Raw genomic sequence first — 27816 nt, forward strand, 5'->3', positions numbered from 1 at the left:
TTTATTTTTATTTCATTTTATTTTACTTAAAACATTTATTTCAACCATTATAATGGCATGTGTAGATGACAGTGGGTCAGTATAAGATGAGAAATGAATGGTAGGATGGCATTTTTTTTTTTCAAAATCCTTGCGGGCAATATAATATGTGTGGACGTGATGCTCGGTGCAAATTTCAGCATTCAGTAAAAAAAAAATCCATCAAAATGCCACCATTTAAGAGGTCCAAAAAGCAAGTTTATATTAGAAATATTACCCTGACCAGAATTTTGAAAGTTGCAACTGGAAATAGAGGCTGGAACAACTACCCTGAGGAAGGGTTGCCAAGTTGCGAGTGTTTTCAAAAAGGTGGATATAAGAGGCTATGAAGCAGATGTATAAAGTTATCCATAATGTGGAGAAAGTGGACATAGAGAAGTTATTCTGCTGTTCTCCAGTGCTACAGTGTCAGGAGATCCCATGAAACTGAATGACAGGAGATTCCAGGTACAATCTTCATTCTCAGAGCAAAATCCCTATGGATTTTTATTTTGTTTTGTTTCATTTTTCTCCTGGTCAATGACAGTAATAAAAAAGAGGATGTTTCTGAGTAGGCCTTTAGGGCTATGCCTCATAGCTGAGTCAAAGTGCTACTCACCACTCCTTGAGCTGGCAAAAAATTTGCCATCATAATTTAAAATTGGTTATAGAAATAGGAAAATGTGAACTCCTGAGAGTTAGAAAAATCCCAGTTAGGATATACCAGTTCTGTTGAGCCCTGCAGAGTATGTCATGCCTACAACTAGGAGAAGCAGGTTCAGCATTAAAAAAATAAATGCAGGGTTAGTTAATTCAGGATAATTATAAAGGATTACAAAGTGTGGGTTTTATTAGCATACATTTCTATTGACATTTTTAATTAACTAAAATGTTTTAATATCTTAGCCTAATAGATGAATTGACTCTCAGTCTCTAAACCCTTAGGGAAGCTACACTTCCATACTTGAGGGTACTCACAATCAACCCAACTCATCCTTTTTTTGCCCTCTTCCTCATCTCCCTTTCCCACTAACTGATGTTTTTAAGCTGTTCTCAGCAACCTTAAAACTCTTAGAAAATGTTCTGTTCAGTGAATGTGAATGACTTTTTAAATTGCGCAGAGATGGGGAAAGCAGAGAAGGCTAGTTGGGCATTAATGACAAATCACCTGTCCAAAGTGTGTTTGTGGGTAAGGGAGAAAGGATATAGTGATTTATGGTGATTGTGGGTCCTGAAACAAACTATTAAAGGTCTTAAAAAGAAAAATAGAGGTCTCTGCTGGGAGATTGATAGCTAAATGTGACCAGGAAGTAATTCTTTCTTCTCCAGAATGATGTGTGTTCTTAGTCCCAGGAAACAGGTCAACACAGGTCAGTGCTTCAATTTTAGAATGAAGCTAGGCAATTCCCCTGGCTCTTTCTTTGGTTTCCCTGCCACTGACAACCCAATGAAGTCTTGGGTTGATCATGTTTTGATAGAGAAGAACACTACTGAGCAAATTTATTCAGCATTGAAAATAATGCTTTGTGATTCTTGAGCCAAATGTAACTGTTTTATGAGAGATGGTAAAATTGACACCTGTCCTTCATCAGCATTTTAACTTAAAGATTAAAATAAAATAAGGCTTAAGGTTTCCAAACTGTTCTTCCCAGAAACAGGTCTTTTAGGATACCTTGGTGAGAAGATCAGGCAAGGTTGGTGCAAGTGATTTAACAGCATAATCCTATGACAATCTACTCAAAAGTAAAATCTGAGTTGAATAAGGTTTATTTCCAGTACCTATTTATACTACCTTGCCTGATCTAAAAAAAAAAAAAAAAGCTAAACAGAGTAGGATCTAATTAGTGTTTGGATGAAAGACCACCAGGAACTTCCAGGGATGTAGCTCAAACATCTCAGAAGAAGACATTTCAGAAGAAGACAAGGGCAAACCACTTTTGTATTGCTATTGAGAAAATTACATAGAAGTATCCGTGGAATCACAAGGAGTCAAACTCATCTCAGGAGACTCTAAGGGTTTAAGGCTAGGAGGACAGGCAACTGGAATGTGGCAACCCTTTTTTGGCACACACAGGTCCTGTCAACCCATCACTGAAACTAGTGACAAACTACCAAGCAGTAGCATGAATTTCCACTTATTTTTTGGGGGAAACAAAGTCTGTGTGTTAAACCTCAGAAAAACTTGTAACACCAAGAAAATGAAGAGGAACCCAAATAAGTATTAATTAACATGTACTGATTAACACTATATTAACATGTGTTGCTGTTTTTAAACTCTGTTAGCTGCCCAGAGCCACTGTTGTGAGATGGGTGGCCATGTACATTGAATAAAATGCATATTTACATACATATAAATAAATATCCCCCCACAAGAAAAAAGAACCAAAATCCCACCCTCTTCTCTTGCACAGGGGTGTTATCTAAATTAAACCACCACCATTGCTGCCTGTAGAAGGGGGTCACCTCTATTCTGAAACATGAAACAAAATCCATTCCATTCTCTCTCTCCTCCTATTCCCAAGTGCAGAAAACTGACTTCAGTGCTTATTCCCTCCCCACCCTGCCCCTATAAGGGGGTTGAAAGCTTTGCAAAACAAACACATAAGTACAGTATTCCAATCTGCACAGCATGCTGGCTTCCTTTTGCAAGATGTCACCCTCCTGCAAGAAGCAGAAGTAGCACAGAAGGCATGGAAGGGCATGCAGGCTCACTCCCACAACCCAGTATGACACCCTTCAGGAAGGGCAAAAAGAAAAAAACAATAGTTTCATATGAACTGGACCAAACCAGCTGAGCAACACTCCTCTATCTGCAGCATTGCAGGACAGCCATGTTAATCTATGGTGGCAAAAAATCAGAAGAAGTCAGGTGGCACCTTTTCTGACTAACTATTATTATTATGAATTATTATGCACCATGCACATATAAAACAGGCAGAACTTTGATTACACTGTTGCATCATTTTGACTGCAGACAACCTAGAATACAGCCTTTATTAAAGATAATGCAACATGTTAAAATGTATTTTAGTAACCCAGAGCACAGAATGCAATTGTGTTCCAAAGTTCATATTTTATTACAACTGCATTCTTCTTTCCCATTTAAACCCAGTGCTCCTTAACTGAACTATGAGTTTTGATAAAACAAGATGTGGTGGCATTTTAAAGAACAGCTGCAGAATTAATATGCCACTCCATGGCACTTTTTCATTCCCTTCAATATAAAGGGTGTTGTTACAAAACATTATAGTTATGTAGCTACGATGTACTCTAAAAGTATGAGTCAGTAGGCCTTTTTTCATATACTTAACAGCTTCTTTGTTCCAAGATGTTCTAGCCAGATGCAAATACTGTAATCCAAACAAGCCAAACAGGCTAGCTCTCCTTTCATCTCCAAGATAATACTGTGAAGTCCAGCATGATGTAATAGAATAATCATAAAATGATAGTGTGGTGTCTGTGTATCACTTCAGGTAAAGTATATCTTGATCAAAACAAAACACCTTGCGTTTTCTGCGACAGGAGCTGGTGGCTCTAGCTTGAAAAGGCTAGCTAGCAGGAGGTGGCAAATAAGTGTCATCTGGCCAGGAAAGAAGGGTGGTGAACAATTTGGATCTTCTGCAGCCATCATACGGGTGTGGTATTAGAATGCCTGAGGAACTGGAACATATTTACTATCCATGAATCAACTTTTCCAGAGTAGTGCCTTCTAGAGGTACTGAGAGCAAAATCCCATCTAGTATACTGGGAATTTTGAAAGTCATGATTTCAATACATCGAGGTGGGCATTGAGGAAGGCAGCCTGCCAGACTGGGGAAGTCGTTCCTTCATTTTCTTCAGGTAGATGAGAATTAGATTGGCCCTCCTGCAGAAAAGAACAAGATGCTGCCCTGTTCCTTACTGGGAGGGGCAAAATTTAAAAACATCCCCTCTTCCAAGGATTCGCCAATGAAAAATAATCTTCATAGTCCGATGCAAGTTAGAGTGAACCTCCTGGCACCCCCCGACAGGTGACTTCTCCTTGCAGTCCAACTCTACAAAAACACAGATATTTTGGATCTTAAGCTCAGAAATACAGTACTTAGCAAACCACACACTAATCCTAAAATACAAGAGGTAGATAGGTAGTCTTGCACATGGGTTAGGCTTTAATAAGGACTTTCCTTATTAAACCAATGAAGCCGAACATCACAGCCTGGCTTCTGAAATTTCTTTCAACCTCATCATAGCTCCTTTTGTGTCACAGGAGAGAGCTAGAAAGGAGGCTTCAAATGGAGGAACTAGCAGCCTTCTGAGATTCTCCAACTGCCTCTCCCTTGGGAGCCACTGGGGATTTTTTTTTTCTTCCACAGCTCTTGGCTGGATTCAGCCAGTTTTTGGATTCTCCCTCCCTTTGCAGGTTTCTCCCACCATTCCATATCTGGTCTTATTCTACTGTGGTTTTGGAGAGTTATTTCGCTAATGGACAAATGAATGGACAAGGCAATTCCACATGCAACTTAAGCTGCTTCCCTCCCATGCTGCTCTCAGCTGTTCCTGAAGCTGACCTTAAAAATCCCAGTCTGGATTGCCGTGCTGGGTTGGTGCTCAGGATGGGCTGTGATTCCTCCAGGTCCTGATTGGTTGTACTCCGCTTCTTGCCATTCCCATCCATGCAGGGCAGGACAGATTTGGGGGCCGGCCTCTCGTGGGTGGGTCTCCCCATGCCTACCTTTTCCTTTCAGTAACTGTCCCTTTCTCATTAGTCCCCATTATTCTCCTTTGCTTTCTCAGAAGTTTGCTCACCTAGAAGCCTTCATGCCCTCTTCCTGGGTTCTCTCTTTCCACACTAACGCAAAACCTTTCCTTTCCCCCCTCCTATTGTACCATTAGTGCTTTGAGGCCATGGGAATAGGACAGCTTCTTCCTTTGTTCCACTGTAGTCCATGGAAATTTGTAGCAAGGAAGAATTTAAGGATCAGCTTCCTTGAAGCACAGTAGGTCGTAGCTTCATCCCAAGTGCCTACATTGCAACTTAAAGATTTACCATGCAGAAAGAAAGGAAGAAGCTTTGCAGCACCGTGGACAGGGTGAATAAACAAGGGGAACATGTTTCATCACCTTGGACGGAAACCCAAAGGGCGCCCACTGGGAGATGTAAGAGTTGAACTTCTTTGTGGGAGTGAGAATGAACATGGGGTAAAGAAAGTTCATTGACTTAATGGGCCATCATTGGATCAACCGCAAAAATAATTTTAAAAACGGTAACTGCTAACCAGTGGAGAATATAGGAGCCTGGCAGCCCAAGACAAAGTGGCTGGACAGGGCATCAGTTGCTGGAGTGGAGGGGCATAACAGGCGCCAGGGCCAATTAGAACTGGGACAGTTGTTAGATTGGAAGGAAGGGCTGCTGTGATGGAATGGAATTATGGAGGCCAGAGTCGGGGAGTGAAAAATCCTCTTTTGTCTCCCGAAGCGCAGGGAAGAGATAAGAGGATGAGGCTGGCACCTCCCTGAGGAATGCAGGCTGTGTTTACTGACTGACCCTGGGAACTGGTTCCAGTCTGGGAAGATTCTTGATAGAGGTTGTAGCTAATAAACTTTGCTGGATTGAATCTGCATGGTCTCCTGGAGTTCCCTGGGCTAAACCTGACAGCTGCAGATCATCCACTCAGAAAGGGTTTAAGATGGCTTAGGATAGAAAACAGAGCTTCAAGACATGGGTGGAGGCATATTTAAGAAGGTGGGGAGAAGGTGGCACATGACATAATCTCTTCCTGTACTCAAGAAGTGGTGGGTGGCCTGTACTAATGATGGGGCAAGCAGAAAGGGTAGATCTGCTCAGAGTCCCAAACTCCTTTACATGACTTATTTCCAATATCCTGTGATCATCTGGATCTTTGCAGGCAGACATGGTAGGTTTAGTTTACTGGGAAAAGGGAACTTATGGTTAAAGGAAGAAAGGCAACAGTCACAAACATAGAATTCAGTGCAGTTAGAATAGGTACTTATTACCTCCTTGAATAAAAACTTGAGTTTCAGCTCATGCTGAAAGTTCTTGTACAGAGGATAATTGAAGCGAGATCATCTGGGGCAATGCATACTTTTTTTCCTTCTTCTTGAGTGCTATCCTCAGTTTTGCAGAAGGTATTCTGTTGCACTGCATTGCTCAATCAAAGAGAATGCTCCATCTCTAACGTCCTGAGTTTACCCAGCAAATCAGAACTTACCTAGGAGCAAAACCTTAGATAAGGATCCTTGGTGGAATAATAAAAGCAGAGTATAATTTTCATCTATTGTGCTCTTGAATAAATAGGATTATATGGCAGATGTTTGAGGAGTAAACAAAAGCTGAATTTCATTTATTCAGGTCTCTCAACATGGAGTAACTTACCAAATACTTTAGGAGACCCTGTTGTGTAATGCCAGAATGTGCCTGTCCTCCCATTCAAGGGCCCAAGATCCCATCTGTTGCCACCCTGATCCACTTCCGAGAGCCGTCCCTTCCTTGCACCTACAGCAAGCAACTTCTAACCTGCTGGCAACTCTACAGGCTCTGCAGAGCAAAATTTCTAAGATAGTGGCTGGTTGCTGCTGCTTTCACGGAAAGGGTGCACAAGGCAACTGCATGATGGAGTACAGGGAGTGACAGTGGGTCAGAGGACACAGGGCAGGCCATGTGGCACCCCCTGATAACCCATCTATTGCTACCCTCCCCTCCACTCTGCAAGTGAACAGAGAAATCATTACAGCTCATTTGCATGACATCAGGGAGGGAAAGAACAATCCTGCAGACCACACAACCTTGTAGTTTCACTAGGAGATCCACTTAGATAGGAGATCCCACCAAAACAGTGGGAGGCTTTGTCACTGGAAAAGTAGCGAAGGAGATGTAACTCATTCCAAAGGATTTTTGGTGTTCCAATAACATATTCTTATTTCTTTCTTTTACACTCATATGTGCATCCAGTATTGATATGATAAATGTTGCGGTTCAAGAGAGGTAAGAGTGAGCAAATGATCAGCAGAAAACCAATGTCCTAGCCTTCTAGGAAAATAACCACAATTTGTGTGGTGGTATGGGGATGAGGGATGGGACTGTTTCAATCAGCTACAGAGGCCTGGGCTGGACATCCCAAAGTTTCTCTGAAGCTTGAATAATTTTATAGAGGTCTCTGCACAAAAGGGTAGAATAGATTCTTCCTAGTTGCATACTTACACATTGGGTTTGGGATTGGAACAAGTAGGGCATTGTCGTAGAACAATATTATTGCATTGTTGATGGTGTTCCCATTCATGAAATTGTCTATAAGCAGCATGGTGCTCTGTGGTTAGAGTCAGAACTGCCAAGACAGCCAAGAGCATTTGTTGCTTCATGTATTCTTATTTCTACTGCTAATTTGGTGTTCCTGCTTTGGGACTTGAGGCTGACATGTGGCAGCATCTTTGACAAACAGCAGGACCATAAGACTGAGATGTTATCAACCCTCTGGCCCCCCTCCCAAACCAGCTATTTCTCCTGTTCCTTAAATGGAGAGGGGAGGGGAGGGGAGGGGAGGAGAGGAGAGGAGAGGAGAGGAGAGGAGAGGAGAGGAGAGGAGAGGAGAGGAGAGGAGAGGAGAGAAGAGAAGAGAAGAGAAGAGAAGAGAAGAGAAGAGAAGAGAAGAGAAGAGAAGAGAAGAGAAGAGAAGAGAAGAGAAGAGAAGAGGTCTTTAGACATAGGCATGGAACAAAACATAGCATTTCCCAACAGAAGTAAAGGAAATGTCAGATTTGTATGGAAAGGCACAACTTTTCAGGGAATGATGGTTAACAACTGCAGAACTTGGCAACTACTTCATAAGGAAAGTGGAGATTTTTTTTAATGCTTGATGTATGATCTTTCCCTTCTGCCTGCCCTTAGACTACATTTTACACAGACATTTTGTCATTAAAATACTCTTACTGATACAACTAAAAGAGCTATTACTCACAGATGTCTGTTGCTATAGCAAAAGAAGAAAAAGGCAGAATACTATTCAGACTTAGCAAAATAATACACATTATCATATCTAAAGGCATTGTGCCTTCTTTGTTTCTTTAGAGTAAGACCACTTCAAAAGCCAAGGATTTTGTACATGTTGTAACAAGGATAAACTCTCATTTAAGAGGGTTTTTTTTTTAGATGAAGGCCAAAATGATAAGAGAAGCAGAATTAATGATGGAGAAGTAAAATATATAACTTACAATGTTTCAGGATACTTCCTTTTATACAATGAGTTCCCCCATGCTTACGGTTTCTGAAAATCTTTCTTTTATGCACGGAACTGATACTGGCTTCAAAAGTTCTAGAAAACAACAGAAAGAATACTAAATTAATCCTTTTTACTTTTGTCTTCTTCCAGAATTTCACATGATGCAGGTTACGGTTTGGGAAAAACATGATATAATCAATTTGTTAATGGCTCTGTATATGATAGAAACAGACATTTTATGCCATACAAAATATCATTTACTGCAATCACAGAATAGAAATATAACAAAATCGCACTGTATTCACCCTGTTAAGCTGCAATGTCTTTTAAACATGATTTGCTGAGCAATCCCAAACAAGCCAGTCAGTCCTGCAGAGAAGCACAATAATATGAATTGTTTGCCAACTTATTTTTTAGTCTTGCCTTGAGCCTCTGTAGATTTGTTAAAACCCTGAATTTAACCCAAAAATCAATCAGGAATGAAAAACAAAAAGTGCAGAACTTGGGAATAAACCAGAAAACCATAAGTAGTGATATTGTATCCCAATTGCAATCAGTAATCTTAGTCAACAACAAACAATATTTTCAAGCAATGGGTTACTGTCCTTAAACCATAGTTTATATTCACTGACTTTGTTCAGATTTCATGCCAAGCCAAAACCAAACCAATCATATGATTGCTTAGCTTGTACATTATGATTTAGTATGATGTGTGTTCTATATACAAAGCCATCATAGTTTATTCAAGAAACGATAGTTAAAAATATCCTGTCTTCAACTTATGTGTATGTATGGGTATTGGCCTATGATCTGCACGACAGCTGAGTGGGACTTAGGTCTCTTACAACTCCTACAACTCATCAATATTTTTCTCACAGCATGAAGACCCAGAGGCTGCACTCTGTAGCACAGATATATATGAGGAGTATAAGCTTTAATTCAGTGTTTTTTCAAACTTGGCAACTTTAAGATGTAGCTCATGTAGATGGTTAGTGATTTAAGTCAGCATTTCTCAACCTCAGCAACTTTAAGATGTGTGGACTTCAACTCCCAGAATTCCCCAGCCAGCATGCTGGCTGGGGAATTCTAGGAGTTGAAGTCCACACATCTTAAACTTGCCAAGTTTGAAAAACTCTGCTTTAATTCAGTACCCTTCAGTGCTCCCCCCCCTTTTCTTTCATTCTCTATTTTGCTTTGAGGGCTGGAATGGGTAAAGTAATAGGAAAAAACAGAAAATGGTTTCTGTTTTATGTCTTTGTTCCTGAATCTGTGGGATTAGTGGGCAAATAAGAGGAATGAGAGGGGAGAAGCCCAACAGATGAAGCATGAACATCTAGTTGGATTTTCAGCTTCTTACCCAGTATTTCCTTCTTAGGCACTTTTCTTCCTGATACAATACTTAGTATTGTATACCCAAACTGTAAGCCTGCAACTGGGAAAGGAAAATCAAAAGACTCAACCCAAACAGTAATTATTTTTAACAGGAATTTTAAAAAAATCTGTATTGTACTTATAAATGTATGTGGACTTCCCAGCTCTGCATTAATATAGAATTGTTATGTGGTACTTGCCTTGCTGACTTCGCTTTATTCCTAGAAATTGAACCAGAGCGTCCTTTGTTTATTCTGAGATCTAGAAAATGATAGCTATGTCCTAGTGCAGGTACAATATGTTTGTGTTAAATCTACACATGGCTTTCTTCTACAGATAACTGTAACATATTGTGACCCAAGAGAACTATTAACTGAGCTTATCCTGAGATGTGAACAATGTTTGCTGTCCTTGTAGGTGTAAAAATTATATCTTATTACACTCTATTGGCATACTATTTACTACTTCTCCTTTTTTCCCCCAGTGCTAATGCTTTAAATCAGTGTTTCTCAACCTTGACAACTTCAAGATGTGTGGACTTCAACTCCCAGAATTCCCCAGCCAGCTATGCTGGCTGGGGAATTCTGGGCATTGAAGTCATCACATCTTCAAGTTGCTAAGGTTGAGAAATACTGATTTAAATAAAGCCAGAAGGGAAGTCTTGACAAGAAGCACATTTTGCACTGCGCCTTTCCCAAACTGCCAGTTTTCTCTTAACAATGCTCTCCTGACTTTGCCACAGCTAATGCTATTTCCTTAAAACCCTGGAAATAGGATTGCCAGTTTTAATTGGTGTAGAGGTTTTGAGATGGTGCCCTGAGGAAGGCCTTTAAGCTCATAGGTAATTAATTATCTGGGTGCATTTCAGTCTGCCTTTAGGCTGGGATATAATGCTGAAAACACTTTTCTTGCCTTGGTAGAAGACTTACTCTGGAAATTAGGGTGAATACAGTCCAGGTAATTCTCCTTGAACTCTCGAAAGCTTTTGATACCATCAACCATAGTACTGCCCTGAATGGCCTAGCAGGAATGGTCTTCAGAATGCTATCTTACAGACACTTTGGTGTTTCCCATTGGGCTGCATCCAGAAGGTGGTGTTGGGACACTGTCCTTTGAAACCCAGGCCATTGACCTATGTGTCCAACAGGCTCCATCTTGTCCCCCATGCTGTTCAGCCTCTACATGAAACTACTGGAGGAGGTAATAGAAATTTTGGAGTATGCTGATGACAGCCAGTTCTACTGCTCCTTGCAGTTGGCACCCTTGAAGGGAAACAATATGAAATTAAATCCAGACAAGAGGGAGATGCACTTTGTAAATAGGAAACTAGACTAGAGGATTGAACTACAACCTGTTTTGGACAGGATTACATTCCTTCTAAAAGAGCAGGTTCACAGTGTGGGCACTCTCTTTGATCCTCAGCTGTAATTAAACTCATAGGTGGCGACTGTGGCAAGCAGCGCTTTTGCAAAATTAAATTTAGTGCACCAGCTGTGATACGTCTTGAGCCAATCGATGAAAATCAATGAAATTACCAGTGGTAATTTGTTGAAACAACATAAAGATCATTCAATGGTATTGTTTTTATAATACAGGTAGTCCTCGAGTTACGACCATTCGTTCAGCAACTGTTCGAAGTTACGACAGTGCTGCAGGAAGGGACTTATGACCAGTCCTCGAAGTTCCAGCTGTTGCAGCACCCCTACAGTCACATGAACAAAATTCAGGCACTTGGCAACCAGCTCACACTTATGACTGGTTGCAGCGTCCTGCAGTCACGTGATCACCATTTGAAGCCATCCCTGCTGGCTTCTCACAAGCAAAGTCACCAGGGAAGCCAGCAGGGAAGATTGCAAGTCACTTGAGTAAGTTTCCCCCACCCACCCCGGCCTTTCTTCACTTGCACGCACTGCGCCCTCCTTCCCCCATGAGTTTTGGGTAATGAAGGAAAAAGTTTGGGAAGCGTTGTCTTACACATTCTTGAGAGTTGTGTTTGGCTCCTGTTCTCTCGGGGTATAGAACTCTATTAATAGGCATCTCTTTCTCTAGACTTATATTCCTGAAATAATTTTAGTATCAAGGTTAGTGTTAATTTTAAACTTTGTTTGCATTTGGTTGTTTTCTTCTTCTTGTTAGCGACATAGAGTACTCAGCAGAGTACAAAGGGGGTCTATAGCTTAAATAAATAAATAAATTCACAGAAGTAGGAACTTGCAATTCCCTTATGCACAGTTTGTAACAAGCCTTTAGTTTGGATATGGCACAACAGTACTTCTTAAAGCATCTGATAAATTAATCCTATGATAAAAGGTCTGAATGGATGAAAATTAGCTTTTCTTTCCCCAGAAAGAGCCTCTCCCATGTAATCCCTTTTAAACAAAGGCATAACAGATGAAAACCAGACTGTACTGTATTCTATCACAGGTTAACAGGAAGGTGGGTTTAGTCCCTAGATAATTTTGATGTTGGTTAGACTCAGGGCATCCAAGGAGCATTGTCCTTGATTATACAAAGGAAGAGTCATATTCTTCAAATACAGTGACTTTCACTTATCCCCCATGTTCTATGAAATGGAGGAAAGATGCTCAAAAGAAAGAATGAAATAAGAGGAAGAAGGAACAAACAGCATCTTCCTACATACAGAACATCAGAGCAGGATGCCCTGTTCTAGACTGAGCAGTCATGAAGTAGCAAGTTGCTCTGGTTTAATCATGGGGTTGCAACTCAAACAATTAGGCAGAAGTAGCATGCTCAGCTGAGCAATCACAGGTTCCAGGAGAAATACAGGGAAAGAGAGATCTTGCCTGGTAGTCAGGGCACAGTGCCACCAGTATTGGTATGGGCTGAAACCAAGAGTTCAGGGATCTGGAGCTGGAGATCCACAGAACTCAGTCCAGAGTTGTAGCTATAAGAGACAAGAGGTAGGGCTAGAAGGTGGTCAGCCAATGGTCTGGGAAAAATTGGTCAAGGCAGCAGCAGAGAAACAAGTGTGATCTGTCAGTCCAGGATTCAAATGCCAGACAGTTTTACAAGACAGTCCAGATCATAAAGCCTAGAGTCCAAGAGGAGAGCAAGGGTACAGGAACTCAGGTCCAACGTTGTAAAGTTGTTCCAGTGGAGAGCTAGGTTCCTAAGTAGCCCCAGCTGTGAGCATGGCTCAATTAAGTGTATTGTTGTCTTTGTTTCCCAAGTAGCTGAGCAGGTCACCTTGGATCTGTCCTTCAAAGTTGCCAGTGCATCCTAGGGATAGGAGCCCTGCCAGGATCTGGCCCTTCATTATCTGTGTCCACCCTCACTCTTGCCCTTTGTCTCCCTGGTCTGCTTCAAGGGATTGACTGCCTGCCAACTCTACAGCTTGTTGGATCAGGCCCTTTGGCCTCTGACTCAGAGAAGTCAGAGACCATAACAAAAGTTCTTTAACTACTGTATCTTCTTTGCGGTCCTCATGTGTCAAATCCAAGAGTTTATTCAAGGAGGTAACAATTAACAAGTTTAGCTGGGCTGACTGTATTGATTTTACTTGCAATTCTGTGTTTGCTGTTGGTTTTCCTGCATTTGCAGTTTTTGTGTAACTACCAGGGTTCCCACCTTCATCAGTCCAGCAACCCTGAGAATGCTACATTTTGGTTTAAAAATCGTCTGCCAAATAACTGACAGCTTGGGGGAGGAGCTTCTTGGGGCAGCAGAAGGGAGACTCTGGTTTCATGGTGCAGCACCAACACCAGGCAGCTATTAGGCAGGTTCAACTTCTTCCCTATATGTCATTCAGCTGTCAGGTCACAGCTGAAAGGCACGTGCAGAGAGGTTGACCAGTGTGGTGAGACTGAGACATCTATTGCATCATGTGACCAGGGAGTGCCATGGTGCAGCAGGGGTCTCCTTCTGCGTTGCAGAACCCCTGACACACCTGTCAGCTGGTGTGGTGAGTTGCACGATGCAGTGGGAGACACCTTCCCTCCACAGCATGAAGCCTTCCCTTTCCCCTGTCAACCAACAAGCAAGAAAAATGTATTGCCATGGGCCAGTGTGAAGGAAGGTAAATATTTTTAAATAGAGCTACCTTATCTCACTGCAAAAATCCAGGTGATCACTTAACGAAAGCAGAATTATCTTGTGTCTCTTTGTGTCAGCCCTTCAAGGTAGACCAGACTAGGAAACCAAAGTCATGCATGCTAATACTCCTTTAATTATAAGGTTATAGTAACAGAATCTTGCAAGTCTGAATGCTCTCCATCCCTCCCTTTATCTTTGTGAGAACTAAGGAGGATCTTGTCTGAGACGCTTATTCGGATTACAGTTCTGGCCTGCACTGATTTCTTTTATCTGACTGTTGTCTTGGCAGTGGCTCTTCCTCCTGTTCCTCAAGGTTATTCCTTCTTCCCATTATACTGCCATCTAAGGGTTGTCCGGTGTTTTGCAGGTAGCCCTAATTTTGAAACTGTTTCAGAATGTGATACATATCAGTCCCAAATTTCTAAAATGCTTTCTTCTCAAAAGACAGTATTTCCAAATCCTTGCATCCCCAATTAAAAACTGATAAACAAAACAAAACCTGTTCTGGCCCCTAGATAAGCCCACATCTAGCCACAGCTGCTAAAGGCAGGAACTTGTCTAAATCTTGAACTCAGCAACATGGCCTTCTACAGATTCCAGCTTGCTGGAATGTTAGGAGAAAAAAGAGAGCAATATTATTGATATACTACTGCCTAGGGGGCTTTTGTGGACCAGGACAATTGTCAAAATAGCTGGAGGAGGAAGAGAGACACTCCATGGTTTCTTTGATTTGAAAGAAAGATCTGGATGATAATGTCATCACAAGAATCACCATGTCCACATAACCATGATCTTATATGATGCTTTGACCTGCAGAGATGTAGGTGATTGGATGTCAACAAGCACAATAAGTTAATGGGGGTAGTTCTCATGCTATTTTCTGGCAATTTTCTCACTGGTGGGTGAGCTATACGTCAGGATAGTCTAGCTTCCAAACCCAGGTTGGGAAAACAGCTTACAACTCACTGTTGTAGCTTAGAAAAATTGAGTTGATTTTTGAAAAGCATGATTAGAAGAGACTTCCTCAGGTCCCCTATCTGCTGCCTTCCCTGCATAACCATTTTTTCCCTGTCATGTCCTCATATCTTTGTGTTATCTCCAGCCCACAGCTGAGGCAGTTGAAAGAAATCTTTAGCTTTCCAGTTTAAAAGTAATGGTTCGTCTTCTGACAATGTTTGCCATGGGTATCATCTGGCATGCTTTGTTGATAATGTGGCTCCTCATGTGACTGTTGGGGCCTGCTCAGTTCCTGCTGGTTACTTTAGGCTGCTGGGGCACACTTCCCTCCCCTCTAGTCACTGGGCATTGCCCTTCACAGCTATTTTGACAAGAGATACTGGCACCTGAATCTACCACTGTAATGCCTGTCAGTGCTGTCCTGAAGTGCCTCCATATAGCCGTGTGTTTAGTGGTCTTCTGAAGACTTTTAAACCTGTACTGCGTTTATAGTACTGAGTTTACAGTATGGAGAGACTGTAAGTTCTGTACTGCACAGAAGGTGCATTTCCACTGAGAAAGAAAGTCAAGTCCTGCCAACTATATTGCTGATTCTATCACCAGTTAGTACAATACAGGTTTTCCACTGCTTCTGCCAACAAGGGTTTATATGGGGCCATACTTTTTACTGTTTTTATGACTTTAGAGGGAGCAGTGCCATTTTCCCTACTCCATGGGCTACTTCCACAGCCACTCACTGGCAGCACTGCCATTCTCTTACAGCACTGGTCAAGGATGGATCTAGCTCATTATCTTTTTTTTAATAATATTTTTTTTATTGAAAGTTTTAAAAATAATAAAAGCTAATACAAGCCAAATTCAGAAGAGAGAGAAAATGAAAAGAAAAAGAGTAGAAAGTGCAAGGAAAGAAAAGAGAGAAAGAGATTAAAGAGAAAAGAAAAGAGAAAAGAGAAATAGTTAAAGAAGTGACTTCCAATCTTCATCACAAGTAATGTTAATTTTAAATTACCGTATTTATCGGTGTATAACACGCACAGGTGTATAACATGTGCCTTAATTTTAAGAGGGAAGTTTGAGTAAAAAAACTTAAATTTAAAATAAATGACTTGGAAGCAAAATAAAGGGATCTCTGAACTTTTTGTTTATTAATATTTATACCACTTATAAGGTAAATATGTAATATGAAAGAAAAAGCACCTCTTTGAATGAAGAAAATCTCCCCATCGCTCACGCCTGAGCTCCACAGAGCAGAGTGTGAGCAGCGTGTGAGTGAGCAGAGCAGGAGATGAGCGGGGGGGGGAGTGAGCAAAAACTGGCGCTCCTCTGCTCTGCGGAGCTCAGGGGAGCACCGGTTTTCGCGCACTTCCCCCTCCCCACTCATCTCCAGCTCTGCGACGCTCAGGGGAGCGCCGGTTTCACTTGTTCGCACGCCGCTCACCTCCTGCTCTGCGGAGCTGCCCTGGTTACACCCCTGGCTCAAATGAAGGCTCCACTCTCCCAGCCCTGCCGCTTGAGTATCAGCGTATAACACACAGCTAGGATTTCAGCCCCAAATTTTAGGGGGAAAGGTGCGTGTTATACTCCGATAAATACGGTAACTTGATATTTCTTCCCTCCTTATAAGGCTGCATGAATATATCTCTTCTTCCCATAGCCCATCCCTCATCCATTCACAAATCCACAAATCATTAATGTTTCAGTCCAATTGTCAGCAAAAAGTCCATAAAGGGGTTCCAGAACTTTATCATATTATATCTTGTTTTAACCCTAGTCAAACAAATCAGCTTTCAATTCCTTGCTTTTGCTTCTAACAATCTTAGTCTTTGATTCATTCAAATGCTACTGTAGATTTTGATCTTCCTTTCTTTCTACCACCTCTGAAGTTGCTTCAAGGCTTTGACATTATCTCTAATGTTGAATGTTTTAGTTACCTTCCTTAGTACAGGTAGTCTGTAAAAACAAACCCTGCCAAAAGCAGGCTTGAGGAGACAGATCTGTGGCATATCTCATTAAATAAATTTCTCATTAAAAACTCCCTGTGTGCAAGACTGCATGATTACACAGCTACCTCTTGTGTTTCAGCAGTGGCATAATATTTGTTAAGTTCTGTATTTATGGACTTTGACCAGGAAAATCCAAAGCACTGTCTTTTTTAGTTTTTTTCTTTTTTTTTAGTTTTCCTAGGGCTGAACAGGGGAGAAGTCTTGGATAGAAGAGCTAAGAATTCTCCAGGTGACAGATTAGTCACTAGACTGTGTCAGGAAGTCCAACCTGACTGGTGTCAGCCTATCATGACTGTCCCTTACTGGGGAACCCTTGGATTTTAAATTATTTTAAATTATTTTCCCTCCTAGTTTGTAACTCTGCTACAAGAGAGAAAATTAAAGTAAGTTCTGGACAAGAAAAATGAACTCATACAGGTGCAAGTGCAGGGTGTGGGGTAGAGGGCACAAAAGAAAAACAAATCAGGTGGAGTAATGCCAGCCCCGGGAGATCTACCAAAAAGTTAACAACGTATGTAGCAGAATAAATCATTTGTGTTCTTGGCAGTTTCCGTAATACAATCCCTCTAGGATTTGCAACAATCAACACACTGTGGCGAGGACTGATCTGATTCTTACAAAAGTCCTAACATATCAGGAGATCTTAAGAGCTAAGAATTACATAGAAGGAAAACAACAGTGAAAAGGCCAGTAGCATCATAGAGGTACACAAATTTTTATGGTATAACATTGCCCTGTCTAATCTCATGACCGCTAGACATACTGAACTATAATACCTATTGCCTGAACTGTAATGATGCCTGAGAATAATGAGGTATACAGTTCAACGCATCTAGTTATCTTGATTATCTTAATTAGAGATTGAACATGGGATCATTCGCAGCAAAACATGTCTGTATCCTTGAGATATTGCCCACTTGCAAAGTGACTGCCAAAACAGCATCAAATAATAGAGATCTTAAAGTAACCTATAAGTTCAAACGTCCTTATAAGCAGAATCTCTAACAAAATTAATACACAAAAGAATCAGTTTGAGACTTGCCTATCTTAAGGACCGTTAAGGTAAACTTTTTTTTTTTTTGGTAGCACATGAAAATGCCTAAATGCTTAAAGCACATGATAAATTGGTTCCATGCTGAAAACAGAATGAAATCTTTTATTTTCTTAAAAAATTTCTAATTTTTATACAGTGGTATAACTGGTGGAAACTAGTTGGTGCCTTTATCATTCAATCATAGGGTCATTCAGTTAATGAATTAAGCTATCACATAACTTTTATTTTCTGGCTAGATCCAGGACATTAGAGAGAGAGAGAATTTTGCCTCTCTCAGATAGTAATCCTAAAGAGGTGGTCTTTCATATATCTTCTGCATTACATGAAACAAGAAAATGCTCAAAAATAGAGCAAGGAAGGCCTGCCTAACAAGACCCAAGCAAACCCAGTTAATTTCCCAGGAACCATCTTCTCTGCAATGAACTCTGAACCCAAGATTGCATGTAAGTGAGCAATCTGTAATTTAGGGAAGCTGACTCAACTGATTTTATTTGGAAATGTGGTGTGTGCTTGTTATCTTCCATTGTTTTCCTAACCCTTTCCCCAATAACCCCCTTCTTATAGAGAAAGATTTGGTTCATTGGTTTTAAAAGGAAATTTCTGATTAAAAACTTCCTCACATGCAAGCTTGCATGGTTGCAGCCTGTCCCTTATGTTTTCAGGATGTCTATAGGGTATTGTTCAACTCTGGATTTTTGATTTTAGGCAGTCACCTCTCTTTCCAAAGTTTTTAACGTTGAGTTAAAAGGCAAAGTATTTTGTGAAAGGTCTAAAAATTCCCCATTTAAACAAATGAGGCTGTGTCAAGAGGTTCATCCTGACTGGTTGCAACCCATCACAATGATCTATTATAGGGGCCCATCAGTGATGTTGACATGCCATGATTTGCAGCTCATAACAATCACCTTCAGTCAGAAGAAAATATCTATAGTTCAGGGTTGGACTATGGAGTCCTTGGTGCTCTCTGAACTTGGATGTTTGCTTGCAGATGTTTCATTACCCAACCAGGTACCCATCATTACCCAACTAGAAAACATCATCATCAGGCACCAACTAGTTTTCAGCTGTCTGGCATGGATGGAATGCATTAGTCCAGGCTATTCTACAAACCAATTTACAGGAAAAGAAAATGCATCAGTCTTTTTGTGTTATGTCTATGTGCGTATATGTCATATGAGAGCTACTTCACCATTTTAATATGGAATCTGCAAAACTACTAGGCAGTTCAGAATAAACCCAAACACATATACTATACACCAGAGGAGCATTTGCTAAACTGAAAAAATGAAACAGCATGATCTTTTCCAATGTGGTTGAGACTAGGAAAAAATAAAGTTAGAAAAAGACCTCATTTTTATTTCTTTAGTAGTAAACTAGCAATGCAAGTTTGCAATCTGTATTTTTGCAACAAACCCACTTCTTATCCTTTGTTTAGGCCTCTTATTCTCTGGGGTCATTGAAAAGAGACTTTCATCAAACCAGCAGCAAAGCAAACTGGCTTATAAACCAATGATCTTGCACTGAGACCTGAGTCCTGCAGAAAAGCAATTAACCTTGGATGAATCCATCATCAAGGAAGTGTCATAGCTCAATGTTTGAGCACATGGTTGCATTTGGAGGTTGCAGATTCAAATCTGGGCTCCTGAAACTTTGGAGACTTCTTGTGGATCCACTGTTGAACAACCTACCATAACTTCTCTTCTCCAATGTAAGCTGGGAATTTGGTTGAGTTAGGAAGGGCTGACCAGAGTGATCTGCAGCAGCTACTCAGTGCTTTCCACCTAGAGCCTAGAAGAAGATATTGGTTGGGTTCACACATCACGCTAAGATATTCTGTGGTTTTATGGCTTTTGGTTAATCTGTGGGAACCCAGCCAATTGTTGTTTATACAATAACTGTGCGTGAATCAATCTTTGAGGCTGTGGAAGGAGAGATGGTAGGCTTCTATGACAAACAGAAATCACTTTTTCTCCCAGTCTAGCACTTATTCACATCAAAATAAGAATGCAAACTCAGACATACCATGCTGGATCCCCACTTGACTCACTTCCCAAAAAGTTGCAGGACTTTGATTATGTAGCTGCCACTATCCCAAATCAGTTGACTGCTGGAAGTATAGCTGTGGCTCTTCTGCCTTTTATAAAGGATAAGTCATGATGTTTTTGCCTTCTCTAAGCTGAAAAAAAATGTCAGAGGAGCCTGAGACATTTATGACCCTTGGCTTTATTTGCACTTCTTTATGTCAAAGCTATGGATACCTGAAGTACGCTCAGACATCACGCTACACCACTGTTTAACTACACCTTGCTTGTTGATTTAACACACTAAGCTACAACAATAGTTTACAAACCATAATGGCTGGACTCACACAACATACTAAGCCCCAACTTAAAAACCAGACAATGACCTATTGTGTTGTGAGGCAGTTGCTTTCTTGGAGCTATCTATGAAGATCAGAGGGAGACTTCAGTGCTGCACAACCACCACAAGAAATGAGCCCATCAATGATTGTCCAACCCTTGCATGAACGGAGCAGGTCAGAAAAGAAAGAATAAGGAATTGGTGAGCTACTAGATGCTGTTGGACTACCTCTCCCAGCAGCCCCATGCAGCACTACCAATGGAGAGGAATGCTGGGAATTGTAGCTCAGAAATAATTGAGCCACCAGTTTATCATTCTGGATCTGGATCAAGCCCCTTCTGACAATTTCCACCAGGCTACACCTATAGGGAGAAATGGATTCATCTTTCCCAGAGTGTTTTGATTCCACCTGATCATCATAGGAAGTTAGTAAACTCATGCTTCCTTTTTTTCCTTCCCTCCCAATCCATTTTCCTTTTGTAGCCTGTCTATGTTGTTGCCTTTTCAACTTTAAGCTCCAATGTCTTATCATTTTTGTAAGTGCTTTTTTTTTTCAGCTGAAGATCAAGATGAAAATGCTTGAAATAAATAATGGTATGGTTAGAATTTCTGCTTTTCATATTAAATGTTATTTTCTTAAATTAAAAAGTCAGTTACCAACTTATAATTATATGTTAACCATTGATCAGAAATATGTGATGTAGAATGAGAAAGATTCCTACAGCACCTGCTTATTTCTGTTTAGATTTCTGCTTCATCAGGCCATCACGCCTCTGCAACTATACACTAAAAACACAAAGGAATCCAAAATGTGGTTTGAATTGGTGGCATGGGGGAAACACCTGGATCTAAACAGACACACAGAAACTGTGTGTGCAAAACTTTTGGTCATCTCAATAAAAGCTTACTAGTTCTCAGCTACTTCATCTTATTTCTGTTTATCCTAGGTCTCTGGATGTTTTCCAGCATCTTTTTTCTACTTTTGACAAAAGTGCATAATAAAATAAATATTATTTTCTTTATATCTTTACACAAAGTGTCAAAAATGTATCTGCAACTAGTTTTGGTCTGCTTTTTCACAGTGGGAGCTAAAGGTTCTTCAAACATTACCCTGCTGCAGCCTAGAAAATAACATCTGTGTACAAATATATGTTTTTTGAAATGCAGTGTATTTTATTTTGTTTCCCATTGCAAACTCATGGCTTAAGAAGTCCAGTTATATGTGGGTTTATGACAATAGTGTACTTGTACAGTGGGAGGGAAGCATTTTGAAAATAACACTTATTTTCTCCTTAATGAAGAAAAGAACATTTGGAGTGGCTTGAAAAAATATAATTCTGCATAAATATTCTTGAGCACAAATCGTTCAACCAGTGTTTTTGTTTTGAAGCATTACTAGTCTTGTTACTGTTTATCCCACTGTTTCCTCTACCAAAATCAATGTATGTTATTCTCTTCTCCAGTCCCAGCCTCACCACCAGCCCACACAGTTTTTGCTTCTCAAGCAGCACAGCAAGCTATGCAAGAGAGCCTAGCTCTAGGGTCACCCAGTAACCTCAAAAGTTTAAGCACAGAGGGTTTCTTAGTCAAAACCTATCTACTAAAGTATGTTCTGCCCCTAGAAGGTGCAGGCTATTCTCAGGTTCTAACTCAGAAGTTAAGATTTGAATCCAAGCAAGTTAAGGAGATTCATTCCTACTGACTACAGGTAGCTAAAAATGTAAAGTCTCTTTCAAGTCAAGATCCTTTGCTATCCATTTTGTTCTCTTGGCAGCAATACAGAATGATTTACCAGGCACTTTTTGAATTTCCCAGTCTAACTTACTACTTTGTACTTCCTGGAGATCTCCCATCCAAGTACTTAGAACGCCCAACCCTGCTTATCTATGAAGCCCAGACAGGGCTGACCAGGTATCCCAAATTGCTACAGACTTGCAGTGATTCAATCCCTCCTCCTAGCAGAATCTGGTATAGAGAAACTTCAGTATAACATTTTTCTTAATTAATCTGATGAAATTACCAATTCTAAGGGATTTTCCTGCCCTCCTATATTAGCTTCTAACTGTCATGAAACAGAACTGAAAACACACACACAAACACACTTCTTCTGTTGTACAATATGCATTTATATTAAAATCCCATACCCAAAGCAGCCTACTTTATCCACATTTCTTGGGCAACACCAAAAGAAATTGTTTCGTTTTACCCCTGGTCACTATCCCCAAAACTTTGATATTTCAGCTGAATTTCCTCTTTTGATCCCTATGATTACATATTATGCTATGCCTGAACAATTAAACTGTATTATGGTTTAATGTGATGACTTGATTCATGCAACATGCTAGTCCAATGATCAGCTCCCCACAATACACTGAATCACAAGATTCCCAATCATCTTTCGTCGAGCCTCCCATGTTGTGCAAACCTGCAAAGTCTCTTCTTTCTCTCTAAATGGCAGGAATTCATTTAATAAAACTGCCAACATATCAGAGGAACATTAAAGATTGTGGGGGACAAAGGGAAAGAGAAGACTGGGAGAAGTAATAATAATCTGAACTGTATTAAGAACCTCAATGAGATATTAATAACCACAAATAAGTTTTGACCACAGCTCTGCCATCCATATAGGCCTCCGACAGAAGTAGCATGTAGTTGATCATTGGACTTTTTTGTGGTCAGGGGCTGCAGTGACATACTAGTGGCACAATGATGGTACAGAGGGGGAGGGTTTAAAGATAGCAAAACTATGCCAACTCTGGAACTGGTATACTGATTTTCCCATCCATCAATATCAGTGGGAAGAATCTTGATATTGGTGAAGAACCAGGCGATAATATAGGATAAAAAGGCTGGTGTGTAATCTGGTTATTTTCTTTTTGAGCCAAATGAATATGCAAATTGGTTTCACTTGGATTTCCTGAGAGCATCCAGTATCCTGGTGGAACAATTAGATCCTAGAATGACTCACTGTGCCGACAGCTTCCCACAGAACTCATGTTATGAGTCTGGATTATGAAGCTCCATTTTACTTTCCACAACACCTGGAAGTAATGCTGTGTTGATGTTAGTTATTTTGAGAAATTAAAATGGCAGGTCTCAGCCATTTTGGAGTACAGGTGTCACTCTCAAGCCAAATGGATCTATGGTTGGAAAAGGGGCCCATTGCTCTTAAAGCTGGAGCTGGCTTTATATTGTTTTTATATTGTTTTTAGCATGTTTTAGCTTTAAAGACCACTTTAGGGGAAAGAAAACAAAGACTTTAGTGTTAACATTTTGTGCTATGCAGGACAGACTAGAATGTTTAGTATCATTTTCATATAGATGAATTCCTAGGTGAGCGGGGAGAGAAAGTAAAGCTCAAAGATAGTTTTTATCTATTGATCCTCATGGAGGATTTAAAGTACTGTAGCTTCCCAAACATGTAACTTACAACCATATTTGATTCCTACGAAAGACATTTATAATACTCCTGGAAAATATCACTAGTGTGGTGAAAAGTGTGCATTGGGTGTGAAATCTTACACCTACTGTTTATTAAAAACCTAAATAATATTCAGCAGAAAATAAAGAGAGTTCTATGATACCTTAAAGACTAACCAATGGCATTTTAATATGCCATTTTGCTATTTTTATCATGCATTAATAGGATCAGAGTTCAGATCACAAGAAGTAATTGTTCCACTTTTATCTGCCCTGGTAAGACACCACTTGGAATAATGTGTCCAGTTCTGGTCACCAGAGTTCAAAAAGAACAGTGACAAATTGGAACAAGTTCAGAGGAAGGCTATCAAGACCGTGAGCGGGCTGGAAATCAAGACCTATGATGGCTGGTTAAAGGATCTGGATACGTTTGGTCTACAGTACAGAAGAGAAAAAGATACAGATGTTACAATATGTCATGCTTCAGTGTGCAAAGTTTGGCATGACTTCCACTCCCTCTCGGAGTGGAGGGGGTGGGGAATTTCTCTTTTTCTACACTGTATCCTGCATGGTGTTTTCAGTTATATTGACCACCAGAAGGCAGTACGTGACTGATCCTTATTGGGAACAATCAGACCTATATAGCCAGATCTTATTTTAGGAGCTATCATACCTCATACATGAGTGCATGACATAAGGTAACATCTGTATTTCTTTCTCCCTGAGGGTTTAAGGGAGGTGGACTGTATATACCATTTTATCAGAACCTTGCAACACTGTTGAGCATCTGGATAACTCCTAAAATGAATGTATTGTATACAGTCATCTAAAATGGAATGTTAATGAGTTCAATTCCTGGTAGAAGGTTTGAACCCAACAGAATAAGATCTGGCTATGTAGATCTCATGGTTCCAGCTTTTAAAAGTCAGAGCAAGGACAAAACAATTTCTACTGAGCCTATCTTTTCTAGAAAAAAACAGTGAAGCATCTTTTGGCATTAAAAACAATAGCTGTATTATTGCATTAGTTTTCATGAATATGATATACTGTAAGATATGCAGAGTTTAGTCCTGAGAAAGAAGTATTATATAAAAACTCAGTTGGGAAGGGCAGAGAAAAAGAGGTGAAAATTACCCATAGTGATCCTAACAAAGCAGTCATTATGTGTGATGCAGACATTCTTTCGCTGATGTGATAAGCATCTTGATGTTTGCATAATCTGTGAGAAGTGGTGTTAAATGGTAGATGAAAATATGCTGAGTTTAATTTATTCTGATAATTGTTTTCTATGTTGATGCCAAATGTTCAGTTCTAAGTGCTGCCAAAACATTCATAACATTGTTAGGAATGTTGATATGCCCATTTATGTCATACTAAAGATTAATAAATACCCCTTAAGAATCTTCAGAATATTCCCAACTGTTAATTTGTCTTGTTTGAATTTATTTGGATTATATACTAAACAAGAAATATAAACGATGATAGCCATATTGCTAAGTGAGAAAGAACAATCAATAGCTGGATAATATCTTTATTAAGACCAACTGAAATGTTGCAGAAGAGTACAGAAGTGTGAATTCTCCAGATGTTTTCAGTGGTGAAGAGGTTTTATCCAAAAACTTCACACTTTAAAGTCACTTAAGATAGAGACTGAAGAATGTAATCAATGGAAGGTGTTGAGAATTTACTGAGGGAAGATATGCCAATGATATAGGGTAACATATCTGGCCTGCAAAATCTCCTTTTGCCCCCATCAAATTTTTGCAGTGCCAATACGGTAGCCTCAACCCATTATTCTTTGTCCAGTTTAACTTGTCTTTGCATGACTAATGATGGTCTGTATTTTTAATCTGCACAGTAACATATTGAAAGAAGTGAGCAACAAATAAATATATCACAAGATGTTGGACTTAGCCATGATTAGGTGCTTTATTCACCTGAAACATCAAGGATATGGTTTGTACTTAAAGTTATAAGTGTGATGTACACAGTAGAACATTAAATTCAGATGAACGTCTTACCAGCAAATTAGCCAGCAATCAGTAATAAAACCCCATATGTAGTTTGATCAGAATTAGTTTGTTTTTATTTAATTTACTGTTTTGATTCCCATTTTTATACTTCCCATTTTTATTAAGAAAATAACCGGTGTTGCTCATAGGAACAACACACCAGGACTTACCTTTTCAGAAGCAAGGACAATGATATTATCTGGCACCCTTTCAGGTTTCTATTTACTCTTCAGAGTATTGATGTACTGGGTAGATGTATTTTCCTAGCAACAATATATTGTTGGGAGCTATGCCAGCTATAATTCACAATGTTTTGGTTTGGGTTGGTCTTGGACAGGTAGTCAAGATTCCAGATAGATAAACACTGAATTAGCAGTACCCATCTGCATTTTGGGATTCTCCTGGAAAGCTATGGGGGCTGGTTCATGACAAATGCCTGTAATTCAAAATTTACCACTACAGTTGAGAACATTATACACCCATGCATAAATATATTACAGATGGATCTTTGAGTGAAAAAATATAGTTACATCAAAGCATGCATCCTGGATATGCTATTGACACTAAATACATTTACTTAGCTCTATTATATTCAATAAGACCTTTATTTTTCCAGATTTTTTTCAAAAAGCCAAGAGGCTTCTGGGATCTTGAGGATTTTTATGCAGATTTAACATGATCAGACTAGCCCCTAGGTGTGGAGAGGCACTGTAGACAACCATTGTCTCTTTTTGGATATTCAGTAGCATTCATACTGGAAGGCCAATCCATTATCTGTACAATAGGTCACACAACATCATTTCTAGGATGCTGATTTACCCAACAATTAACTAAATGGAACTAAATCAATAAACTAAATCTCTTGCATTTCTTTGCCCACCCAATCTTCTTGCCCTATTCCCAGAGACAATCATGCAAGTCTTTTCTAGAAATATAATCATTTACTTACATTTTTAATCCATCAAAATAGCCAGAGTTCTCTTCCATGTAGGTGCACATGTTTTTCTGTCCATGCATGCATGATATACATTAAATGGAAGACCCAGGGTCCTGCAGTAAAGCTGAATGGATATCAATAGTATTTGTTTTAGTTTTAACCCATGCAATAGCCAGCATTCTCTTCTATATATGTGTGCTTCTGTTCACAAGCATTGCCTTACAAATTGTAGCATTTAGAGTCCTCTAATGAAGCTCATTAGTAAGAGAATCACAACAGAGGAAACACCTCAAAAGGACTAGTATGTTCGGAATACCAGTTGCTGAAGAACTTTAGTAGAAAGGTATGATCATCTTTATATGCTGCTTGGGCCCTTCCTCCTGGCATCTTGTTGATCTTCCATTCCTTTGTGTATATAACTGATCTCATATCAGACAGAATGGCCCCAAGCCCTTAAATTATGCCATGGGGAATTAATTCTTAATGTGCTAGAGGCATCTGTTGGTTGAGCATCTCTATCCTTTGAAATTCCTATGTAAGTTCTTCAGCCTGAAAGTTTTCTTACAGGAATATTACCCATCAGATAAAGTAGTTCACACAATGGTCAAAGAGCCAATTTAAAAACCAGGACATCCATACTTAAAGCTTTCCTGCATTCTTACCACACTTTGGGGCTGCAACCTGCTCAAAGGAAAGAGGACAGTCTTCACCCACTTGCTTGGTTTAGGGACAGAAGGGAGCCACATTGGGGGTGCCCTAGGTTTTATTCCTGTTAAAAGTAACCAAAGAAACAGGATCTGATGTCATTGACATGCAGAGCTCCTTAGAGCTGTAAACCAACAGATCTTAATGATATGCATGCTATTTTCACATTGATTACATCAGCAGACCTTGGAGTCAACTTCTGAGTCATTAGAAATTACCTCAATTGGTCTTCACTAGAAAAAAATCCAATGGAACTAAGCGGGTCATGCAAAAGAGACTGTTGATTGCCTCAGAAAATAAATTGGCAGCCACTGCAAACAAAGGATCCTCAGGTTTATCAAGAATACTGTATTCAAAAGTAAGTCTGAGAGACTATACAGGTCACACGTGCTTCAGCTTAGGTTTCACTAAGGGCACTCTTTAAAATTGCCACATAGGTATCCATGAATGAAGTATATGAGCATGGGTGTTTATACATGCGTGTATGCCTCATAATGATGTCCTATGGTACATATGATTGAATATTTTGCATATCCTCTACCCAATATAAAAAGGTGGCAAGTAAATAGTGGTAAATAAATAAAAATGCACACATATTTTCTGTTTTGCATAAAATGTAAAAAATGGATAAACGGTATTTCTTTTGCAAAATGTGTATGTGTATGTGCACATATGCTCATAAACATCACAGAGCAGCTCTTCCTAAATTTGT

General features: G+C 39.9%; 1 long non-coding RNA gene across 1 annotated transcript; it reads right to left on the bottom strand.

The window, feature by feature from the left end:
- LOC148214760 (uncharacterized) lies at positions 1 to 26794 on the bottom strand. The gene is made up of 4 exons (XR_015797590.1): positions 26412 to 26794; positions 19692 to 19845; positions 6013 to 8324; positions 1 to 4052 (listed from the first exon to the last, which is right to left on the bottom strand). It is a non-coding gene; the product is annotated as an uncharacterized LOC148214760 (long non-coding RNA).
- Between the last annotated feature and the right edge of the window lie 1022 nt (positions 26795 to 27816).

Source organism: Python bivittatus, unplaced genomic scaffold (genome assembly GCF_059951505.1).
Source record: "Python bivittatus isolate LINGU-HERP-01145 unplaced genomic scaffold, Pbiv_v1 ctg000590_np1212, whole genome shotgun sequence".
Taxonomy (NCBI): Eukaryota; Metazoa; Chordata; class Lepidosauria; order Squamata; family Pythonidae; genus Python; species Python bivittatus.